Here is a 23,271-nt window from a genome sequence, read left to right as displayed (position 1 = left end):
GTTTTGGGCTCTAACTTGCATGATTTGAATGAAACTAACCCGGACTAACGTTGTTTTCAGCAGAACTGCCATGATGTTGTTTCATGTGTAGAAAAGAAAAGTCCTTCGAATGTCCTGGAAATCCACGGAGGCACTTTTTGGAATTAATAAGAATTTTTGGCGAAAGAACTAATGCCATGGGGCCCACAGCCTGTCCACGAGACAGGGGGCTCCCACTCCCCTAGGGCGCGACCTCCTATCTCGTGGGCCCCCTGGACCTCCTCCGACCTCAAGTCCAACTCCATATATTCTGTCTCGGGGAGAGAAAAAAATCAGAGAGAAAGTTTCATCGCGTTTTACGACATGGAGCCGCCGCCAAGCTCTAATCTCTCTTGGGAGGGCTGATTTGGAGTCCATTCGGGGCTCCGGAGAGGGGGATACGTCGCCGTCGTCATCATCAACCATCCTCCATCACCAATTTCATGATGCTCGCCGTCGTGCGTTAGTAATTCCATCGTAGGCTTGCTGGACGGTGATCGGTTGGATGAGATTTACCATGTAATCAAGTTAGTTTTGCTAGGGTTTGATCCCTAGTGTCCACTATGTTCTGAGATTGATGTTGCTATGACTTTGCTATGCTTAATACTTGTCACTAGGGCCCGAGTGCCATGATTTCAGATCTGAACCTATTATGTTTTCATGAATATATGTGTGTTCTTGATCCTATCTTGCAAGTCTATAGTCACCTATTATGTGTTATGATCCGACAACCCCGAAGTGACAATAGATACTTCTCAGTGATGACCGTAGTTTGAGGAGTTCATGTATTCACCATGTGTTAATGCTTTGGTCCGGTTCTCTATTAAAAGGAGGCCTTAATATCCCTTAGTTTCCGTAAGGACCCCGTTGCAACGGGAGGGTAGGACAAAAGATGTCATGCAAGTTCTTTTCCATAAGCACGTATGACTATTTACGGAATACATGCCTACATTACATTGATGAATTGGAGCTAGTTCTATATCACCCTATGTTATAACTATTGCATGAGCAATCGCATCCGACATAATTATCCATCATTGATCCATTGCCTACGAGCTTTTCGCATATTGTTCTCCGATTATTTACTTTTCTGTTGTTACTGTTATACTACAAAACCCCAAAAACATTTATCTTTACTGTTGCTACCGTTACCTTTATTATCATACCACTTTTGCTACTAAATACTTTGCTGCAGATACTAAGTTATCCAGGTGTGGTTGAATTGACAACTCAATTGCTAATACTCAAGAATATTCTTTGGCTCCGCTTGTGTCGAATCAATAAATTTGGGTTGTACTTCACCCTCAAAAGTTGTTGCGATCCCCTACACTTGTGGGTTATCAAGACTAATTTCTGGCGCCATTGCCGGGGAGCATATCTCTATTCTCTGAGTCACTTGGGATTTATATCTGTTGATCACTATGAAGAACTTGAAAGACGCTAAGACCAAGATTTTGCCCTCAACTACGAGGGGAGGTAAGGAACTGCCATCTAGCTCTACACTACATTCTCCTTCCGTTATTAGTAGGCTTGCGACACCTAAACCTGCTACTGTTATGAATTGTGATATGTCGCATGTTATTGATGATGCCACTTCTGCTATGCATGATGAAACTACTTCTGTGTGTGATACTACTTTGCCATTAGGTGAATTTCTAGATGAACAACTTGCTAGAGTTAGGGGGAATGAAAATATTGAAGAACCAATTATTGATGATAGTGATGATGAACGTTCACCCAATGATTATGTATTACCTGTTGTTCCTAAGGGTTATATTATGAATGAAGCAGCTGCTATGGAAATTCTTGCTTGCAATGATAGAAATGATCTTAAGAAATTATTAGCTAAATGGAAGCAGCAGTCTCTTAATGCTAGAATGAAACCCGATCCTGCTTTTGCTACTTCACCTATCTGTGTTACTGCTAAGGATTATGAATTGTGTGTTGATCCTGATATTATTACTTTAGTTGAATCGGATTTATGGCCTTGAATCTGAAACTGTTGTGGCACATCTTACCAAGTTGAATAACATAGCCACCCTGTTCACTCTTGATGAGAAGTATCGCTATTTATATATCCTTAAGATATTTCCGTTCTCATTAAAGGGTGATGCTAAGACTTGGTATAATTCTCTTGCTCCTGGTTGTGTGCGTAGTCTCCAGGATATGATTTATTACTTCTCTACTAAATATTTCCCTGCTCATAAGAAACAAGCTGCTTTGTGGGAAATATAAAATTTTGTGCAAATCAAGGAAGAGAGTCTCCCACAAGCTTGGGGGAGGCTTCTCCGGTTACTTAATGCTTTGCCTGATCATCCTCTTAAGAAAAATGAAATACTTGATATCTTTTATAATGGACTAACCGATGCTTCCAAGGACTACTTGGATAATTGTGTTGGTTGTGTTTTCAGGGAAGGAACAGTCGACGAAGCTGAAATATTATTGAATAATATGTTGACTAATGAAAATAATTGGACTCTTCCTGAGCCAGTTCCTGAAGTAATTCCAGAACCAATTGAGCCAACTCCTGAGTCTATTCCTAAACCCACTCCGAAGAAGAGAGGTGTTTTATTTCTCAGTCCTGAAGTTATGCAAGAGGCAAAGAAATCAATGAAAGAAAAAGGTATTAAAGCTGAAGATGTTAAGAATTTACTACCTATTGAAGAAATACATGGTCTTAATTTACCGCCTGAAGAACCACACTGTCTTGATAACCCGACACTGGTAGTAAAGGTAAATTCTCTCTATAGATATGATAAAGTTGAAATACCCTCTACTAAATTTCATCGCCCACGCTTAGATGAATTTGATGAGTTTATGACTAGACAAGAAAGTTTTAATGCTTATGTTGGTAGAGAGTTAAAAAATAATGCTTTCGAGATAGGACGCGTAGGTGATAATATGGCTAGAGTTAAAGATGAACTTCACCGCGTTAGCAAATATGCTTCTATGGTTGCTACTCAAGCTGAGCAAGTACTCAAAGCTCAAAATTATTTGCTTGATGAATTGAATAATAAAAATGACTTTGCCATTAGAGTGGCTACTAGAACTGGTAGAATGACTCAGGAACCTTTGTATCCTGAAGGCCACCCTAAGAGAATCGAGCAAGATTCTCAGAGAAATAATTTAGAGGCACCTAGTTCTTCTAAAAAGAAGAAGAAAAAAGATGATAGAACCTTGCATGCTTCTAGTGAACCTACTGTAGACACACCTAAGAATCCCAATGATATTTCTATCTCTGATGCTGAAACACAATCAGGTGATGAACATGAACCTAGTGATAATGTTAATGATAATGTTCATGTTGATGCTCAACCTAGGAAAAACAATGATGTAGAGATTGAACCTGCTGTTGATCTTGATAACCCACAATCAAAGAATCAACATTATGACAAGAGAGACTTTGTTGCTAGGAAGCACGGAAAAGAAAGATAACCATGGGTTCAGAAACCCATGCCCTTTCCTCCGAAACCATCCAATTCAAAGGATGATACGGATTTTGAGCGCTTTGCTGAGATGATTAGACCTATTTTCTTATGTATGCGCTTAACTGATATGCTTAAAGTAAATCCTTATGCTAAGTATATGAAGAATATCATCACAAATAAAAGAAAGATACCGGAAGCTGAAATTTCCACCATGCTTGCTAATTACACTTTTAAGGGGGTAATACCAAAGAAACTTGGAGATTCGGGTGTTCCAACTATACCATGCTCCATTAAAAGAAATTATGTCAGAACTGCTTTATGTGATCTTGGAGCTGGTGTTAGTGTTATGCCTCTCTCTTTATATCATAGACTTGAATTGAATAAGTTGACAACTACTGAAATATCTTTGCAAATGACTGATAAATCAACTTCTATACCTGTCGGTATTTGGGAGGATGTGCCTGTTGTGGTTGCAAATGTCACTATCTTAACGGACTTTGTTATTCTTGATATTCTCGAGGACGATAGTATGTCTATTATCCTTGGTAGACCTTTCCTTAATACTGCAGGAGCTGTTATTGATTGCAACAAAGGCAATGTCACTTTTCATGTTAATGGAAATGAGCATACGGTACACTTTCCGAGGAAACAATCTCAAGTTCATAGCATCAATTCTATTGAAAAAGTTCCAACTATCATTTTTGGAGGTTTTGAATTTCCTATCCCTACTGTCAAGAAAAAGTATGATATTCTTATTATTGGGGATTTTCATATCCCCGTTGAGGTAACTTAGTGTTATTCGAAATTTCTTCGGTTCCGTGTTATTCGGAATGAGTTTGTTAACAAGACTTGATCAACCTTGTTAGCGGGTTCATTTTGATGATCACGAGATGGATGAAACTAGAAAGCACAACCTTCTGTACCCTCTTTTTTACTTTCTGTTATTTAGAATAAATAAAGCAAAAATAGTATTATCCGTCCGTTTTCTGAATATCCGTGCATTAAAAAATAGTCCGAAAATAGAGGTGCTCCAAATGCCCTGCAAATTTAGTATGATTTTTTTTGGAATATTTGAGGATTTTAGGCACTGAAAACACTGCAGGAGGGGCAAGCACCAGGCCACGGGAGAGGGGGGCGGCCCCCCTGTAGGGCGCGCCCCCTGTCTCGTGGGCCCCTGGTGGCTCCCCTCCACTTATGCCAGCACCCACACACTTCACCTTCTACCCAAAAAAATCCCCATCCAACTCAAGCATGAGTTCTAGCTCGTTTTGCTGCGATTTTCGATCTCTTAGCTCAAAGCTGCATTCACAAAACTTCTTTGGGAGATTGTTGCTTGGTATGTGACTCCTCCATTGGTCCAATTAGTTTTTGTTCTAGTGCTTTATTCTTTGTAAATTTTTGCCTCTTAGGTGACCATGTTCTTGAGCTTGCATGTTAAATTTTTGAGGTCCCAAGCAATTCCAATGCATGATATGGGCTCTAGGCACTTGTAGGAGTAGTTGCTATCATTCTTGTTTAGTTTTATGCACTTTTATTTTGAAGTTACTAAAAATTTCAGAAATTTTCAGAAAATGTTAAGGAGGCTCTTTAAAGGCTCTTCTAGCCAAAGCTCTGAGGAAAAACAAGCCAAAGAGAAGGAAAACTCCAAGTATAATCTTCCTCGCTTAGCGGAAGTACGGTCGTGTGAATGGCCATGCGAGGATTTCTTGAAAGAAGCCGGAATTCATTAGGCACCTTGAGCAAAAGGAGACAATATTGCCTCCTCACATTTTAGATTACAAGAGGATGGTAGCACACAAGTTTATCATTGACAACTTAGATAGGATACTCTTGTATAAAATTAGATTCAATAAGAAACACTTTGAGATCATTATTTTGTCTGCGCCTTTGTTGTTTGATTTGCTTGCAGAAAATTTTCTCGTCACACCGGAGGCGGTGAACAATCATCGAGCTCAAGCTTTCACTCTAGAACCTGAACCGGAACCTGAGCTAGACCCTTATCGTGCATCATCTGTCCAGTGGGATCCGGAGATGACTAGCCAATGGTATCCTGATTATACCTCTCATTACATGGGAGAGAGTAGCGGAGGTCCTTGGTATTAAAATAACTTAGGCCAAAAGCCTAAGCTTGGGGGAGTACGTATTTCTCACCGACTTTACATTCATGTTCACACACTAGTCGTCGGTGCTCATACTCTTTCATTGTATTATCCATGCTAGTTTAAATTTCTTTTTCTAGTTTTCTTCTTGCGTGTTTGATAAACCTAAAGAAAAAACCAAAAAAATTAGTTAGTTTAATTTCTTTGCTTGTAGTAGAATTAAAATGAAAACCCAAAAAGATTTTTAGTCCTTCTTCTTACTTGTTGGGAGCTTTCTCGTGTAAATAGTTTTATTTTCTTTTCTTTCCTTTGGGGGTCGAGAAGACCATATTGAAAATGCTTAGTGGCTCTTATATGCATGATTGTTTATTTAATTTAGAGCCCATATTACTTGTCTTCTCTCTTGAGTTGAACGCTTGCAAATTCCAGCTTAGTCCAATGCACGTGCACTCTTATTATACACATCGTTCGGTCGTGCAGGTGAAAGGCAATAATGACGATATATGATGGACTTATTGGGATGAGAAAAGCTGGTATGAACTCGACCTCTCTGGTTTTTGTAAATATGATGAGTTCGTCGTTCCTGAGTCAGCTATTATGAAGTAAACATATTTGCAATGACATTTAGATATTATAGTTACTTGTGCCATCCTTGATTAGCTATGAGTTATAATGGTTTATCTTGCGTGTCAACATGCTATTAGAATGATTATGATGTAATATGATGGGATGGTATCCTCCTTTGAATGAATTGAGTGACTCGACTTGCCACATGTTCACGCATGTAGTTGAATCAAATCAACATAGCCTTCACGATATTTATGTTCATGGTGGATTATATCCTACTCATGCTTGTACTCGGTGTGAATTAATTTTAATGCATGCTTACGACTATTGTCGCTCTCTCAGTTGGTCGCTTCCTAGTCTTTCGCTAGCCTTCACCTGTACTAAGCGGGAATACTGCTTATGCATCCAAACTCCTTAAACCCTGAAGTTGTTCCATATGAGTCCACTATACGTACCTATATGCGGTATCTACCTGCCGTTCCAAGTAAATTTGTATGTGCCAAACTCCATACCTTCAGATGAAATTCTATTTTGTATGCTCGTGCAGCTCATGTTACAACTAGGGCTGCCTATATCTTCCATGCTAGGTGGTTATTCTCAAGAGGAGTGGACTCCGCTCCTCATTCACGAGAAAGGGCCGGTAACCGGGATGCCCAGTCCCATGATCCAAAAAGATCAAAGCGAATCAAAATAATTAAACAAAACTCCCCCAGGGTTGTTGTATGTTGGAGGCACTCGTTGTTTCGAGCAAGCCATGGATTGATGCTTGTTGGTGGTTGGGGGAGTATATACCTTTACCATTCTGTTTGGGAACTGCCTATAATGCATGTAGTATGGAAGGTACCGCCATCTCATAGTTGTTGCGTTGACAGCAAAAGTATACCACTCAAAATGTTATTTAATCTCTATTTTTAAAATCGAGCTCTGGCACCTCTACAAATCCCTGCTTCCCTCTACGAAGGGCCTATCTATTTACTTTTATGTTGAGTCATCACCCTTCTTATTAAAAGCACCCGCTGGACAGCACACTGTCATTTGCATTCATTATTACTGGTTTATATTGGGTATGACTTGACTGGATCTCTTTTACCATGAATTACAATGTTTAGTCAGTTCTTGATCTTTAAAGGTGCTCTGTGATAACCCAGAAGTGTAGGGGATCGCCACAACTTTCGAGGGTGAAGTACAACCCAAATTTATTGATTCGACACAAGGGGAGCCAAAGAATATTCTTGAGTATTAGCAGTTGAGTTGTCAATTCAACCACACCTGGATAACTTAGTATCGGCAGCAATGTATTTAGTAGCAAAAGTGGTATGATAATAAAGGTAACGGTAGCAACAGTAAAGATAAATGTTTTTGGGTTTATGTAGTAGTTCTAACAGTAGAAACGGAAAAGTAAATAAGCAAAGAACAATATATGAAAAGCTCGTAGGCAATTGATCAGTGATGGATAATTATGCCGGATGCGATTCCTCATGCAATAGTTATAACATAGGGTGATATAGAACTAGCTCTAATTCATCAATGTAATGTAGGCATGTATTCCGTAAATAGTCATACGTGCTTATGGAAAAGAACTTGCATGACATCTTTTGTCCTACCCTCCCGTGGCAGCGCGGTCCTTATGGAAACTAAGGGATATTAAGGCCTCCTTTTAATAGAGAACCGGACCAAAGCATTAACACATAGTGAATACATGAACTCCTCAAACTACGGTCATCACCGAGAAGTATCTCGATTATTGTCACTTCGGGGTTGTCGGATCATAACACATAATAGGTGACTATAGACTTGCAAGATAGCACTACAAAAAAAATACACTCCCGTGATGATACGTGTTTGTCACGGTAGGTTGCGTTTTTTGTCATGCATGTACATCCATGACAAATTTATGATAGAATCAAGATAGTCATACCTGTGCTGTCGTAGAAGTGTTCCATGACATTACCAAAATTATCATCACGGAAGTGTACACTTCCATGACGATAAATCGCGCGTCACAGAACTGCTTTCGTCAAGGGTGACCGACACGTGGCATCCACTGTAACGGAACGCCATTAAGCTATCGGGTCGGGTTTTGGATCCGATAACCCGTTAACAACCCCGACCAATGGGGATTTTCCACGTGTAAAATCATCATTGGCTCGAGGAAACACGTGTCGGCTCACCGTTGGGACAGATGTCATCCACTGATTGGACAGAAGGCGCCTATGATACGTCGACACGTGGCACGGCCCAACAGAGGCCCATTCCTATGAAAAGGCCAGCCCATTTGACTTGGTCAAAAGGTGGCGGGCCGGCCCATGGAAAGCCTGTTAACGGCCTGTTCGCATATAGCCCATTTACAGCCCACTAACCCAAGGCCCGTTACGCCCTATGTGAATTAGGCCCAGTAGCGTCATCTGGGCCATCCAATATGATTCCAGCCCGTTTTCACTTCTGGCCCATGTATGGCCCATGATGTCTTTCGGCCCATATAAGGCCCTATGTAACTCTTGGCCTATTAACGGCCTGTGGTGAAACTGTCCCGCAATGAACAGTATATCACTTTACACCCACTAACGGTCCATGGTGAAACTGGCCCGTAAGGAACAGTATATCACTTTATACCCATTAAGGGCCCATTATTCAGTTGGGCCGTTTCCAGCAAATGTTATCTTTCGGCCTTCTCAGAGCCCATTTATTCTTGGGCTCATTTCTAGCATTCGTTTACTTACGGCCCGTTATTGTCATTTTCTGCTTGTGGGCCAAATTCAGCCCGTGGTTACATCGGCCCATTTGTGGTCCGTTAATACGTTGGGCCGTTTTCATAGCGTCATCAAATACGGCCTATTCACGATGGCCCATTATGGTCATACGGCCCGTATAAGGCCCATTGATGATACGACCCGTAGAAGGCCCATTGTTTCTATGGCCCGTAGAAGGCCCATTGTTTCTACGGCCCGTAGAAGGCCCATTGTTTCTACGGCCCGTAGAAGGCCTACTGTTTCTACGGCCCGTAGAAGGCCCACTGTTTCTACGGCCCGTAGGAGGCCCAGTGTCACTACAGTAAATATTAGCCCATGGTTATTGTGGCCTAGTTTTAAAAAGAACTGCACTGACTACAAGCAAACAAATAAACAAGACAACAAGGAAATAAATAAGCAAGCAACTTAGGCTAGGCTATCACGGCTGTTACACATATTACATCCAGTGGGCATCAAAGTTCTCCACCAGTGCAAATATAGGGAAGAAAGCAGCATATCATATACACTGGTTGTCAAAGTTGGCGACCAGCGCAAATAAATGCCGCAGCAAAACAAATCCAGAACTGAAACCACTTCAGAAGATCTCAAGAAACAATATCCTCGGTACCCATAATGCTGGCAAGACGCTTAGCAAGCTTATTAACCTTCTCTTGTTTGGCGCTTAAATCCTCCAGCGCTTGCTGTTGCACCACAAAATATGCATCTGAATTCTCAGGGACTTCCTCAGTCCTTCAGCTTCCTGTCGCAGCACATCTGATCGATGTCTTTCAACTTGAAGTTGAGACTCAAGAAGACGAACGGATTCAGGCAGCGAGTTCGAAGAGCTTGTGTCAGCAGTAGTGGCCAGTAACTCGAACACTACATCAAGACAGGACTTTTGGGTTCCCTCACTGTCGTCAAGATAGTTTTTATCATCTTTCTTGGAGACCAACAGGGATGTCTCACTATCTTGAACCTTATCTTCATTACTTCCTTTACCATTGGATAACGCGGTACTGTTCTCCAATATTTTGTCTGCGTTCTAAAAGAGAAACAAGCAGACACATCAAATGTTTACCATGTTTTATATGAAACTCATTTTGGTAAATGAGTTCAGTAGTAAAGTGGACAGGATAACTACATGAAACAAACATATATCTATGTGCCATGGTCACTTTATGGTCTATATCATTCTAGTTTTTGTTGCCAAATCAAGATAGAGACACAGTTCAAATAATATTTGTTCAAGACAAAGCAGAATAGACAAAATATAAGTGTGGGTAACTATAGAGCAATAACAACACTTGTAATGTGCATGACATGAGAACATAACTGTTTATTCAATTGAAACTAAAATCAACATAGAGCAGGTTACAACAGCAAACCAGTTAAAGAAATAGGTTTAAAACATACCTGTTGCGCCATTGGAGTTTCAATTCCATCCTTCAAATTTGAAAATAGTTGGTATGAGTAAATATAGTAATGCAAGAGCAAAGGAGTATGAACCATAGCTACAAAACCTGACCTGAGAACAATTCTTCTTCTCCTTTAAGCGTTGAGTTGGGATTCGGAGTGGTGGTCCTCGTGCTTTGGGAACTGTAGTTCCCTTACTAATCGCTCGTGTTTGGGTGCTCTGCGGTGGAGACGGTGCTGTGTCAACTGGAACTGGGTTACTATCTGCCGGGGTTGGGGTTAAAAGCGGTGTAGCTAGTTCTCTGTCTCAAGTGGGTAGGGGTACAATCTGCGAGAGTCTGGGTTATGTGTGGTGGATCTGGTCCTTGGGCAAGTACAACCGTGGTTTATCTGCATCAACTGGTAGCACTATCTTTTCTAAAGACCGTGTTATTACTCCCTTAGATACTGCCATCACGCTCTCCAATTCAAATGGCTGATAAACAAGAAAAGTAATTGAAAGTATAGACATTGTATGATAGACAGGTGCAATGGATAGTGGGGAATAAAAGAGGGCATGAAATAATTCATATTTATGTTGTCTAACCAAACAGGATAGCATGACACAATTTCACATATATGATGGCTAACTAAACAGGATAGCATGACACAATTTCACATTATGATGACTAACTAAAAAAAGATGGAAAGACATAGTTAAAAATATGAGACTATGTAAATAGGATGACATAACATAACTACATAATGTGTTTATTAAATAGGTTGGCATGCCATAATTCACATACATTCATGGATAGAATGCCATAATTCTAAATATGATGACTGTAAACACTAAACATGATGAGATGATATAACTATATGATGTCTTTATTAAATGGGTTGACATGCCATAATTCAGATAGATGATGTGTATGTACTATGTAAACATGATGGCATGAGATAATTCAAATATATGATTTATATAGTAAGCAAGTAAGCATATGGCAAGCTATATATGATGTAAAAACTAAGCAATGCAAGACAACATGCATGACATGGGTAATATAACCCTGCCAAGTTTGAGCATAGACCTCAGGGGGGAAATAGGACTGGTCATCAGTCTCTGAATCCTCCTCTGAGGAGCTCTCTATAGCCAGCAAGATGTCTGCTTTAGCAGGTAGCATTGTCTGCTCTGAATACCATGTTTTCACTCCAGATACTTCCATCACCGCTTCAAATGGATGATGCACAGGAAGAGTAGTTGAATATACAAACGTTGTCGACAAATGGAACAAGTAATACAAAAAATGATAGAATGCTATAATTCACATACATGATGATTGGCTAAACAGCATGGCACCGGCGGAGCTACGTGCAGGCAAAAGCGTGCCGTGGCCCGCCCTGCCCAAAAGCCAAAAGGTAAATTACTATGCCCGGTGAGTGTGAGGCGTCATGCGTCAGCAGCCTGAACGCGTATGAGAGGCTGACTTTTCCTCATGAATATGCAGGAGGGACTTGTTCCCGTTATAGCCTAGTATGGTTTACAGTGAGCATAGATTAATATACCTAGTAGCATCCAAGTAGTATGGCTTAAGTTGTGATTTTTTTTGTGTTCTTTTTTACGTTGGCCCGCCCAACTATTTGGTTGTAGCTCCGCCACTGCAGCATGGCATTGCATAATTCACATATATAATGCCTTTGCAACAAGATAGCATTGTATAATTCACATATATAATGTCTTGCAACAAGATGGCAATGCATAATTCACATATATGGTAATTAGACATTGAACAGGTGGCATTCACACAAAGCATGTCTAAACTAATCAAATGGCATAGCAATGCGATACACCATACGCACGATATGAGCAACATAACCCTGCCAAGTTAGAGCATACACCTCGGGGGGGGGGGGATAGGACTTCTCGTCTATCCGTAACCAGCGAGATATGCGCTTCGTCAGGTAGCATAGTCTGTTCAGAAGACCTTGTTTTCACTCCAGAATTTGCCATCACCGTGTCAAATGGCTAATGCACACGAAGATCAGTTGAATGTACTAACATTGTTGACGAATGTAATATGTAACGAAAAAAAAGATGGCCTGATATAATTTACATATATGATGACTGGCTAAGCAGGATGGCATTGCAAAATTCACATATATGATGCCTGGCTAAACAAGGTGGCATTGCATAATTCACATAAACGATGAATAAACTAAACAGATGGCATTCGCACAAAGGATGTCTAAACTAAGCAGATGACATATTTGATGTATAAAGTAAGCAATGCAAGAGACCATATGCATGATATAACCAACATCAGCATGCCAAGTTAGAGCGAAGACCTCAGGGGGTAAATACGAGTTATCTTCTCCTTCTAAATCCCCCACAGAACAGATATCTTCATCTCGATTACAATCCGAAATGCGTGGAGGGGGGGCTGCCTTTGTGCCTACCATGGAGCAACGTCTGCATGAAATTATATTGCCACGCAAGGCTCGTCTCTTTTGCTCTAAATGTTCAGTTCCATTGTTTACAATAACTGTCATGCATAGGAATAAAACATAGTGAGATTATGTAAGGAGTGCATGCAGAAATCCAGAGTGATGGTAGCAACCTGTGGATAGACCCAAAACCAATAATAGCAGGCAGATAATGGCTTCAGTTAATAAATACAGACAATGGCTTCTTTACTGTTTGTTTCCCACCCAACATGAAACTCATAGTAGACACCTGAGATTAACCAGATAGTAGATAGATACTATTGATAGCGGCCCCGATATGTACCCCACAACCATTTAAAAACTCAAGTTTGACCATTAGTTTGGAGCTGACTCAGAGTCTAATCGGTGAACATGACGATAAAGTAGCATGTAATATTAAACGATGCATAACGTAAGCAGACACGAAAGAGTGCGACCTCTCTTGCGGAACCGTGTAGTCCTCGAGGTCATATGCTCACTTGATGATGGTAATGCAGTTTTCATGGCTGCCAGCGGCGGGGAAGAAGATCTGAGGCGGCGAAAGACAGTCTGGAGGCCGGATCCCTGCTCTACTGGACCCTTCTGTCATTGGAGCAGCTGAGCTGGGGTGGACAACGGTGCAGCAGGACCGGGACAAACCACACAAGGTTTTCTTTGACAACTATATGTAAGAGAAGTAATTCTGTAAGGGCTCGTTTGAATTGGAGGATTCCAACAATGCAGGGATAGGAAATAGATAGGAATAGGATAGGAATGCACGTGCAAAACAGAGAATTTAAAAACACAGGATTTCTGCCAATCTGGGTGTTTGATTCACAACAATTGGAAGATCACGGGATGCAAAGAAGCATGGTGAGATTAAGTCAAACCACAAGAAAATGTACGGTTATAATGCTATTATGCTACTATCTCTTAGTCTTGTGCTTCATGAATAGGAATTTGAAAAGGAGGACAAGTGAAAATTAAAATTCCTACATTTTTTCTTTCAAGGAGACACTAAAGGAACAAATCTGTGTGCTCAGTGGACAATATATATAACATGTAGAGTAAAAAAGAGATGCAACAAGTGTACAACCTCTTTGGCGAAGCCATGTCGATCTCAGCATGATTGGGTTGGCCGGTGAGGATGCTCCGGCTGACTTTGCTTTCGGAGGAGGGGGAAGAAGATCTTAGGCGTCTGGAGATGGAGCCCGAGGTACTGCTCCGCTGTGATGGAGGGTTTCATCGTTGGAGCAGCTCCGGTGAGTTGTACGACGCCGAGGCTGAAGCAGGACAAGAGAGACAACAAACAACGTTAACCTAAGTGGAATTCTAATAACGTATCCAATACATGACGTAAAATACATAACCACAAAGTGCTAGATGTAAAATACATCAGCCGTTCATCTCTGAACTTAACTGTCGAAACTGAACCTTACTGTCGAAACTGAACCTAACTGTTGAAACTGAATTTTGCTATCGAAACTGAATTTTGCTGTAGAAACTGAACGCAATAGCAACGTGAGGATACACGTCGGTCGACTGACTTTTTCATCTCTGGTCAGTCGATTTTGCAGCCGTTTGATACGAAATCAAGGGCCTGCGGTTCATCTTCAACCTCCACCCCCTGAGCCGCCAGCCACCACCGGCCAAATAGCAGCCCCCCGCCGCCCGCGGCCGGCGGTGCACCGCCCTGCCCACCCCTAAAACACTCCCCACCGCCGGTCCACCGCCGCCCCGGCCATCCCTCTAGGTCCCCCCGTGCTGAGCTTTTTCTTCGGCGATCCCCACGCCACCGCCCCACCAACGCCCCGCCACCGCCTGCGACCACCGCCCACATCCTGAACCCTAAGATAGATAGTGGGGTACCTCTCCGGCGAGCCCCCTCCCCGCTGCGGCTGGTTCTTCCTTCACCCCGGCGAGCCCACCCCTTGGAAATCGACTGACCCAAAAGTTGATTGAGTCGACTGAAGTGTAGCCAAATCGGAGCATCATCGCAAGCAAGAGCAACAGCGAGAGCAGCAACTCGAGCAAGAGCAATAGCAAGAGCAGACCAGGCAGGGGACCGAGAGCAAGAGCAGAGCAGCAGCGCGAGCGAGAGCTAAAGCAGCAGCAGTTCCTACTGATGTGGACGTCGCCGCCGAGGGAGCGACGCCGTGGAGGAAGTGGCCGGCGATGCCGCCGTGGATGGAGCCGCGCCGTGTCGGCTCGGGACCGAGCGCCGGCAGCACCGTGAGATCGAATCAAGAAGAAAATGCGGCGATTAGTGTACAACCTCTTTGGTGGTGCCGATTAGGCCGCATCTTCATCCGAGGAAATGGTGATGATGATGCTCTTCCGGTGGCGCAGTTGAAGACGGCAGTGTGGGAATGGAGGTGGCGCGAAAGACGAGGGGAATGTTGGGGCAGCTCCTTGGAGGTGGAGGACGGGGTGGCTGAACCGGTGGGACGATGAGATCGACGACAGATCCTCATCCGGTACGGTGGATGAGGGAAGTCGAGGTGTTGCTGTGGACGACATCGCCGGGGAAGAAGCTCCGGCTGGGTGGCGGACGAAGCAGGGTGTGGGGTTTCATCGCGGGTTTTTGCAGCCTCAGTGTACGAATGGGTGGGCGGATGGGATGGCATTGGGGAACCATGGCTTAGAGACGCGCTTATTCAAAATGTGGGGTAAGTTACGAAAGTACCCCCCACCGATTTGAGGCGGTTCTTTCGGTTCAGGGGTACCACGGGCATTTCGCGTGTCGGGATTTCACATGAGGTGGGAGTTTTCGCGCACGTTGTAATTTCGAAATATCAAGGCGCGGGTTGAGATGGAGGGAGTTGTCGGAGCACAATGAGACAAAGATATATCTTAAATATTTCGGGCTAACAAGGCGCGGGTTGAAATTTCCTGACAAGCCTAACGTGTACTGTACCAAATCAATGCGCACTACAAATGTCATTCAAAACTTTGAATTCATGTTATGTTCAATTAAAATATTTCGCTACGTGTATAATGCATGCAACCTACTACTCAAATGAACGTTTTAGTGCATTCCAAACGTATATACTACCGCTTCAATATGAACTAAATTTGAATAAGATCTACTCCCTCCGTCCCAAAATTCTTGTCTTAGATTTGTCTAGATATGGATGTACCTAATACTAAAACGTGACTTGATACATCCGTATTTGGACAAATGTAAGACAAGAATTTTGGGACGGAGGGAGTACATTAATGATTGTTGTGAAGTCAAAGCATTTGAATTCATTTCTCTGTTTTAATAAGATCTACAATCATCATTATTGTCAAGTTAAACCATCGTTTGTGTATTATCTTCACAGCACACTACATGATCAGTATCGAGTTACATACGAACTATGTGTACTATATGAACTCGAACTAGATTTTTTGAATCCACTTTATTTTGATTTCAAATCACATTACATTTCTAGCTCTAGCTAGATCTTCATAATCTAAACCATGTCTCATATGTATAATGTGTTTATCATGTTATGTATGGTGCGCCGCCCCCTACGCCTACAAGTATTTAGATGTGAGTTGCAAACACCACACATTACCACAAATTCAAATAAAATGTGAGAATGTTCAATATATAGTATTGTTTAGATTGCTCGATATTTAGTTGTAAGCTGCAAACGCCGCACATTATCACAAATTCAAATAAAATGTGAGATTGTTTGATGTATAGTATGGTTTAGATTGTTTGGCATTTAGTTGTGAGTTTCAAACGCCATGCATTATCACATTATGGTATAACATGTGCACATCACGTGTATCACCGCTATATTCATGCATGCAATGTTTAAAACACTATGATCTCCTATTCAAATATATGAATCCGCTTTCATATCAGATTATGATCTTTGTTAGTCTCTTACACCCACACAGTCCTCTAACCTTTGTAGCTACCACTAACTTTCTCTCATGCATGCACACGCCCTCCTCGCCCTCCCCCTCCCTTGGCATTCTATCCAATGGGCACATTCATTTTTTCCTTTAGGTCGTTCTCCCAGAGTCTCCACAACTCCTTTCCTGACACACACCGATCGATAAACCTCCCCAGCGATGCCTGCCTACAGCATACACACACAACTTCAATCTCCTCCTTTATGTGTCCTTGCCTCGTGTCTCTCATATGGTCAGACACACGTGTAAACTCTCACCCCTCTTTTAATCGATCTCACAACCGCACACTCCTCCCCCTATCCAGCTAGTAGTTGGGCCTCTCGCACCACCTCATAGCTCCATTCTCTCTGTCTATCCGTCTCGCTGGGCCTTATTTGCCTCTAACAAATGGATGTACACCAACCGATCTCTCGCTATACATATAGCCAGCTAGGTCCTTATAACTCATTTTTACCCACACATCGATCGATCTACCTCATTAGTTGTGTCTCTCCCTTCCTCCGACAAACAACAATTGATCTACCGATTTAGTTAGGTTTGCTTACCAAACACATGGCTCCCCTTCATCATCCATGGATGCGTCCCGACAGATCAATCATGCACAGGCACACACAGAAACACATCCCCACTCTTATTGATAACATTGCATTTCCACCCTCAGTTTGTCTAGTAGGCCTCTCCCAACATCTCCGAGAAGCAACTCCATCACCCATCCAGCACTCTACCCCTCTCCCTCCCTCTCCCTCCCTCTCTCTCTCCTCTCTCTCTCTCTGTCCCATCATATTTCCCGTCCTTCAGTTATGTATGGATGTCGACCGATCTCCCTCATGACATAGCTGGGTCTCTCCTTCTCTACACATATACGAGTCGTTCTACCTCTATAGTTAGGCCTCTGCCTACCCCTCCCCCCCCACACACACCGATACATCAAGCGCTCTAGTCATGTTTCCCTGCCACACACAAACTTGACATGTGCCCTCTAATGTTCCGGTAGGCCAGTCGCCCTATATCTTTGACTTGCACACACACACACACGTAATTTCGATGGCTCTCTTCATCGATCTCGCACCCACCCGTACTTGATCCTCTCTTCGACTCTATCGATAGCTATGACCCCTCCCAGCACTCTCGTGGATTGCCCGACCCTCTATGTATGATATGGATAGGCCTCCATTTCACACACATTGCATGCAAATTTTTTTTTGAGATGTCATCGACACATATTCCCACAAATAATTCACGAAATCAACCCCACCCCACCCCCACCACAAAACAAAAAACACTCACGAACGCGGTTTGTACTCTCACACACACCCACGTAGGTGGGGGACGTGCACGAAGAGAAGAGGTGCATGCACGCCGCACGTACTCCCGTCTCTTTCCCAACCACACCCGCGCGGGTACATGATGGAGCTCATTTCTGTACGAAAAAGGCAGCCCACATGGTAATTTGGCATGTGTACTGGTTGTCCACTTGGTGGAGGGAGGATCGTCTACCACGGGTGAACATACAAATTGCGACTTGACGCGTTATGTTAAATTAAAAAAAGAGGCAAACCATGTGGGGCCTACCTTAGAGGCAAGGCTCTATACACTGGAGTACTTTTGATGTGTCTCGTCAACTCGTAGAACGAGGAGAAGATTGCTTAGTACGCCGTCTCCCCCGCCCACGGGCGCGGTGGCTCACAGGATGAGGTGAAGCTTGCTCCTCCCTCGCCCATGCGCGCGGTGGCTCGCAGGACGAGGAGAAAAATTTACTACTCCCTCCGTTTACTACTCGTCCCTACTACCTTGGTTATAGAGATTATATGATATTGTTTGGAATATATATGTCCTTAGTAGATTTCAATATGAACTACTAGTACATACTCCAAACACTGATGTATATAGATGTATTTTAGAGTGTACATTCACTCATTTTGCTCCGTATGTAGTAGCACTCTCCCTCGCCCCTCGACCCTCGCCCACGTGGTGGACGTGCAGCAATTCATTCGGTCTCATATAGCCAGAACGATATATACTGCACTACCATTATTGCTCGACTTCCCGAAGAGGCAAAGAGCCAATCGCAAGGTTAATATTTTGGAGATGTCAAGCGCAAGGTTATAGGAGAACGAGTAGTAGGTGCCACGTCATTTATAAATATTTTTTTTTCTTTAGTGGCACGTACGCAATATGATAGGTTCATATGGAGAGAAAAGGAAACCGCTCCACTATATACATAGTCAGGACGGGCCAGCCTACACGGTTGCTTACTGGGGTTGCTCTCTTCACACTCTCTCACACAAAACGACTGTGGCCACATCTCTAACATCCTGGTGGATCACGTCCGCTTGGGGAAGGGGTGGATGCTTAGTGTAGATGCGGTGTCCGTCACCGACGGCGAAAACCACTGTCGAGACGTCCCGATCAGGGGTCCCCGCCGTTCTCTCTCACAAAGCCGGTGAGGTTGCCTTCGTCCCTTGCTCACTTCCGCGACGTGGGCAGTTGCCGCCTCCCGCCGCCCTCCTCAAGGTCGAGCTACGTCCCTCAGGTACAACTCCCTTTACACCCAGCTTGCACCACTGCTCCAGCTGCCCACATCACACCCTGTGGATATTTCTCTACTTCTTTGCCCCGCACATACCTGATACCTCTACTGGCCTCTATGTACTGTATTTGTGATGAGTTTATGTCTCATCAACTAGTCCTAGTAATCTTATTCTAATCACGCTTCTTCAATTTCTTTGCCACAGGGATGCTCATCTCGATTTTGGTGAAACTGCACAAAATGATCCGATGGTCAAAAGGTTGCAAACTTCATTTATTAGGAAGCTCGAACGTTGACAGCAAATTGAAGCCTGGTCAGGGTTCACGGTTCAAGGTCTACGGACTACATGGATCGTTTTTTTCTTTAGCTGCCTCTGTTCCAAAATAAGTGTCAACTTTAGTAGTAGTACAACTTTGTACTAAAGTTTGCACAAAGTTGAGACACTTATTTTGGAACGGAGGGAGTACATATTTGCTATGATCTGTCAATCATTGAGATGCAATAGCATGCATGTTAGTCTCCTTTGTATTTGATGAAATGTTGCAACAGGCAACCTTGGACACAAGATACATGTAACAGGAGCTAGAAGCTTCATAGCATTGTACAAATTTATCTCGCTGATAAATTACAGTACGTACTAGTACTACACTAGTACTTCCTCCGTTCCTAAATATAAGTCTTTGTAGAGATTTCACCATTAACCACATGCGGATGTATATAGATGCATTTTAAGTGTAGATTCATTCATTTTGTTCCGTATGTAGTTCACCTAGTGGAATCTCTACAAAGACTTATGTACTAGTAATAGCTAGCCCCCACTACTAGGAATTCTCTATCCTCTCCTTGAGCCACATCATCAAAATTGACGTAGCCCTTAGATGAAGTAAATTAGTCATAATAGTCGTCTGATCTAGACGTTGAGAGGCTCAGCACTAAGCCACATGCAAGCATGCAGAAATACCGTGGCACATGCATGTGAGTGGGTTTTAAATCACACTAACATGTCTGCATGCAAGCATGCACCGGTAGCATGCATGTAATTGAGCTTTTAAGTCCCATTAACATGTCAAAAAGAAAAATATAATCCCATTATGCAGTAGGAGTTGGCTGATCTTTTTTCCTTATGTGGGATGATCTAAATGATGATGGGAGTTTATTTAGTTTGGCTACCACATTTATCATGCGGTTATAGATTTTTTTTAGTTCTATGAAATCGATAATTTTGCACAGAGAGATATACCGTTGTTCCGTGGCAACGAGCGGGGACTCATCTAGTAATATTTAGGAACGGAGGGAGTACTATGTAAAGAGTTAGGTGTCGCATGGTAATAGTGTGAGGTGGGCCATGTAATCACTGAGCCTGCGTGTTTTCACTGCTCTTGCACTCCTCTGCTGTAAGAATGGAGAAAATTGTAATCTACTACCTCCTTTCGCCGAAAGCGTGGGACATCCAGCAGTCCTACCACCTCAGCAATAAAGACCAATGAGCCGTCAAATCACATAAACCCAGTAGTAAGTTGGACGGATGAAGCAACCATCACTCTTCTGCCAGTGAGGGGTCGCGTCCGCTCTGCCCGGGCATGAATGCAGCACCGATTCTTTGGAGCGGCGCTGACCGTTTCGGACGGGAAGCGCGCGTGGGCGGTGGAGGGGCTTTGGGTGGGCCAGGCTGGTCAGGAGCGGGCGTGGCAGCTGTCGGCATGTCCCTATCGGACACGCCCGAAAACGAGAGGATGCACCGACTCTCGTGGCTAAAATCGTACACTACACACCATATCTCTGTAGAAGTAGGTCGATCTGTCGCACTCTCTAACACACACATGCTATTAAACACACACACGCACATGCACGCACCTTGGTCCCGTTGCACCTTCTAACGTGACTTATTACACCTAGATGGAGGGAGTAGTAAGTATACGAGATACGGTGGCACACTGACTTAAGTTGAATACAAGTGCCCAAAATTTGTGTGCACGTTATAATAAGGATTCACTTAAAATAGTACGTGAGCGAACAGAGGGATCAATTGGATGGTGTTCCCGAGCAGTAGCGAGATGTGTGAGGTAGTAAGATACACCGCTTATGCTTTTAATTTTTCTTATTAATTTGTTTGTTTCACCCTCTGACTAGTGGGACCCAACGTACTACGTGGAGAGAGGTAAGGTGACTAAGGCTGCATTATTTCTGCACCACTGTGGATAGTCTTACCACCAAAGCCACATGACACGATTATGATTGAAATCCTAATGACTCCCACACACACAAAAAAAACATGGCATGCCTGTCACACGAATGCAGGAATGTATAAAAGGTTATTTTCCTCTCATTGAACATAATGGGAGGGTTGTGTAGCTGGTAAGGATGGCAATGGGTCGGGTTTGGATCGGGTTGAACAATATCAAATCCATATCCATATCCATGAAGACAGTCTTTGCCCACCCATGAAAAAATCCATGGGTGAAAAATTGTGTCCATGTCCAAATCCGATGGATATCCATATCCACTGGATATCTGTTGGGTCCTCTCGAGACATATAAATAAGACTTAAGACAATATTAACATAAACTCTTCCATTTTTCACCTCATGGCAGGCTAGACTTCACTTATGATAAATCAACATCCAGTAGCAACCTAAGATCATTTAGTATTTTTCTAACAGATGAGAATGACGAGTCATTTAAGAAGGAGATAAAAATAAGGGAAGGGGTGTTGGAGTATGTTACGGAGGGGATAGACTATCAACTTATAAAAGTTACGATGGGGACTGTGTAATCTCTTATGCATGTTTTAGATTAAAAAGTGTAAAATTGCAGTGGGACATGTGAACATGGGGTAGGGATAGCAGATTTTTTCCCCATTAAGTCATGCTATCTGGTCGGGTTTGGGTATATTCATGGGTACAAGATTATATCCATGCCCTACCCACGAACAATCGGGTCGGGTTTGGGTGCCACCCATGGACACAAAAGCATATATAAACCCTATCCATTTGGGTCGGATATCCATGGATATCCATGTCCAAGGATAAAATTGCCATCCTTAGTAGCTGGTTAGCCTGTTCGCTCATCAAACTTGAGGTCTCAGGTTCGATAACTACACTTGAGCATAATTTTTGCCAGCAGGATTCTTTGACTGGTCAAAATGTTTTCTAGGGTTTGCACGCTTCACACTCTCTCTCCAGTATATATATACACGCTAGAGCCTCAGCGCTTGTAGTTGCTCTCTTCACACTCTCTCGCCCTCTCCCGCTGGATCCTCAGCGCTTGTAGTTGCTCTCTTCACACTCTCTCGCCCTCTCCAGATCTAAACAAGACTTCGTTGGCCTCTCTCTCCCCTCACTGCTACTCAAAGAGCCGACAGGATCCGTCCGCCGGGAAGGGAAGGAGGCTTAACGCTGTCGCTGTCGGCGAGGGAGGGAATCCACTACCGGCGGTGATGTTCACTTTCCACCCAGCAGCGGTGCGGGAGGGCCTCCGACCCTTCTTCTTCACCGTCGTCCCGTCGCCCACCGAACCACGCCTCAAGAACCTTAAGGTATATTTTACTTACTCCACATGCATTGCTCTAGCTGCATGTAAACCATGAATCTAGGACGTGGTTCAAAGAGGAAAGGAGTGGGGGAAAGTAGTGGGAAAAGTTGTATAGCATGAATCTAGGACGTGGTTCAAAGAGGAAATGAAGGGGGAAAGTTGTATAGCATGAATCCAGGACGTGGTTCAAAGAGGAAAGGAATGGGGGAAAGTAGTGGGGAAAGTTGTATCGCATAAATCTAGGACATGGTTCAAAGAGGAAAGGAAGGGGCAAAAGTACTAGTTCAAAAAGGAAAGGAAGGGACAAGGCTGTAGAGTTTGATCAGGACTAGATTTGCTGCGCTCACATAGGGAAAGGTGTCTAAAGATAACAAAACTGGGACCAACACAAATATGCTCCTTGGTTGTTTGTTCTTTGTTGCAACAGACTGTGCATGACCACAGTACATTGGAAGATGCACATGGTGCTGGTGCGTCCACTGTCCCATGCAACTCATTAGCTGTTGTTAATCTATGGCCCTGTTTGGTTAAAAACTCCCTAGTCCCTACCGGCTTGGTTCCAGGGACTAAGCATGGACTAGAGGTTATTAAATGACATGATAA

Source organism: Triticum dicoccoides, chromosome 4B (assembly GCF_002162155.2).
Source record: "Triticum dicoccoides isolate Atlit2015 ecotype Zavitan chromosome 4B, WEW_v2.0, whole genome shotgun sequence".
Lineage (NCBI taxonomy): Eukaryota > Viridiplantae > Streptophyta > Magnoliopsida > Poales > Poaceae > Triticum > Triticum dicoccoides.
The sequence above is the reverse complement of the archived record's forward strand: the minus strand, read 5'-3'. Positions refer to the sequence as shown.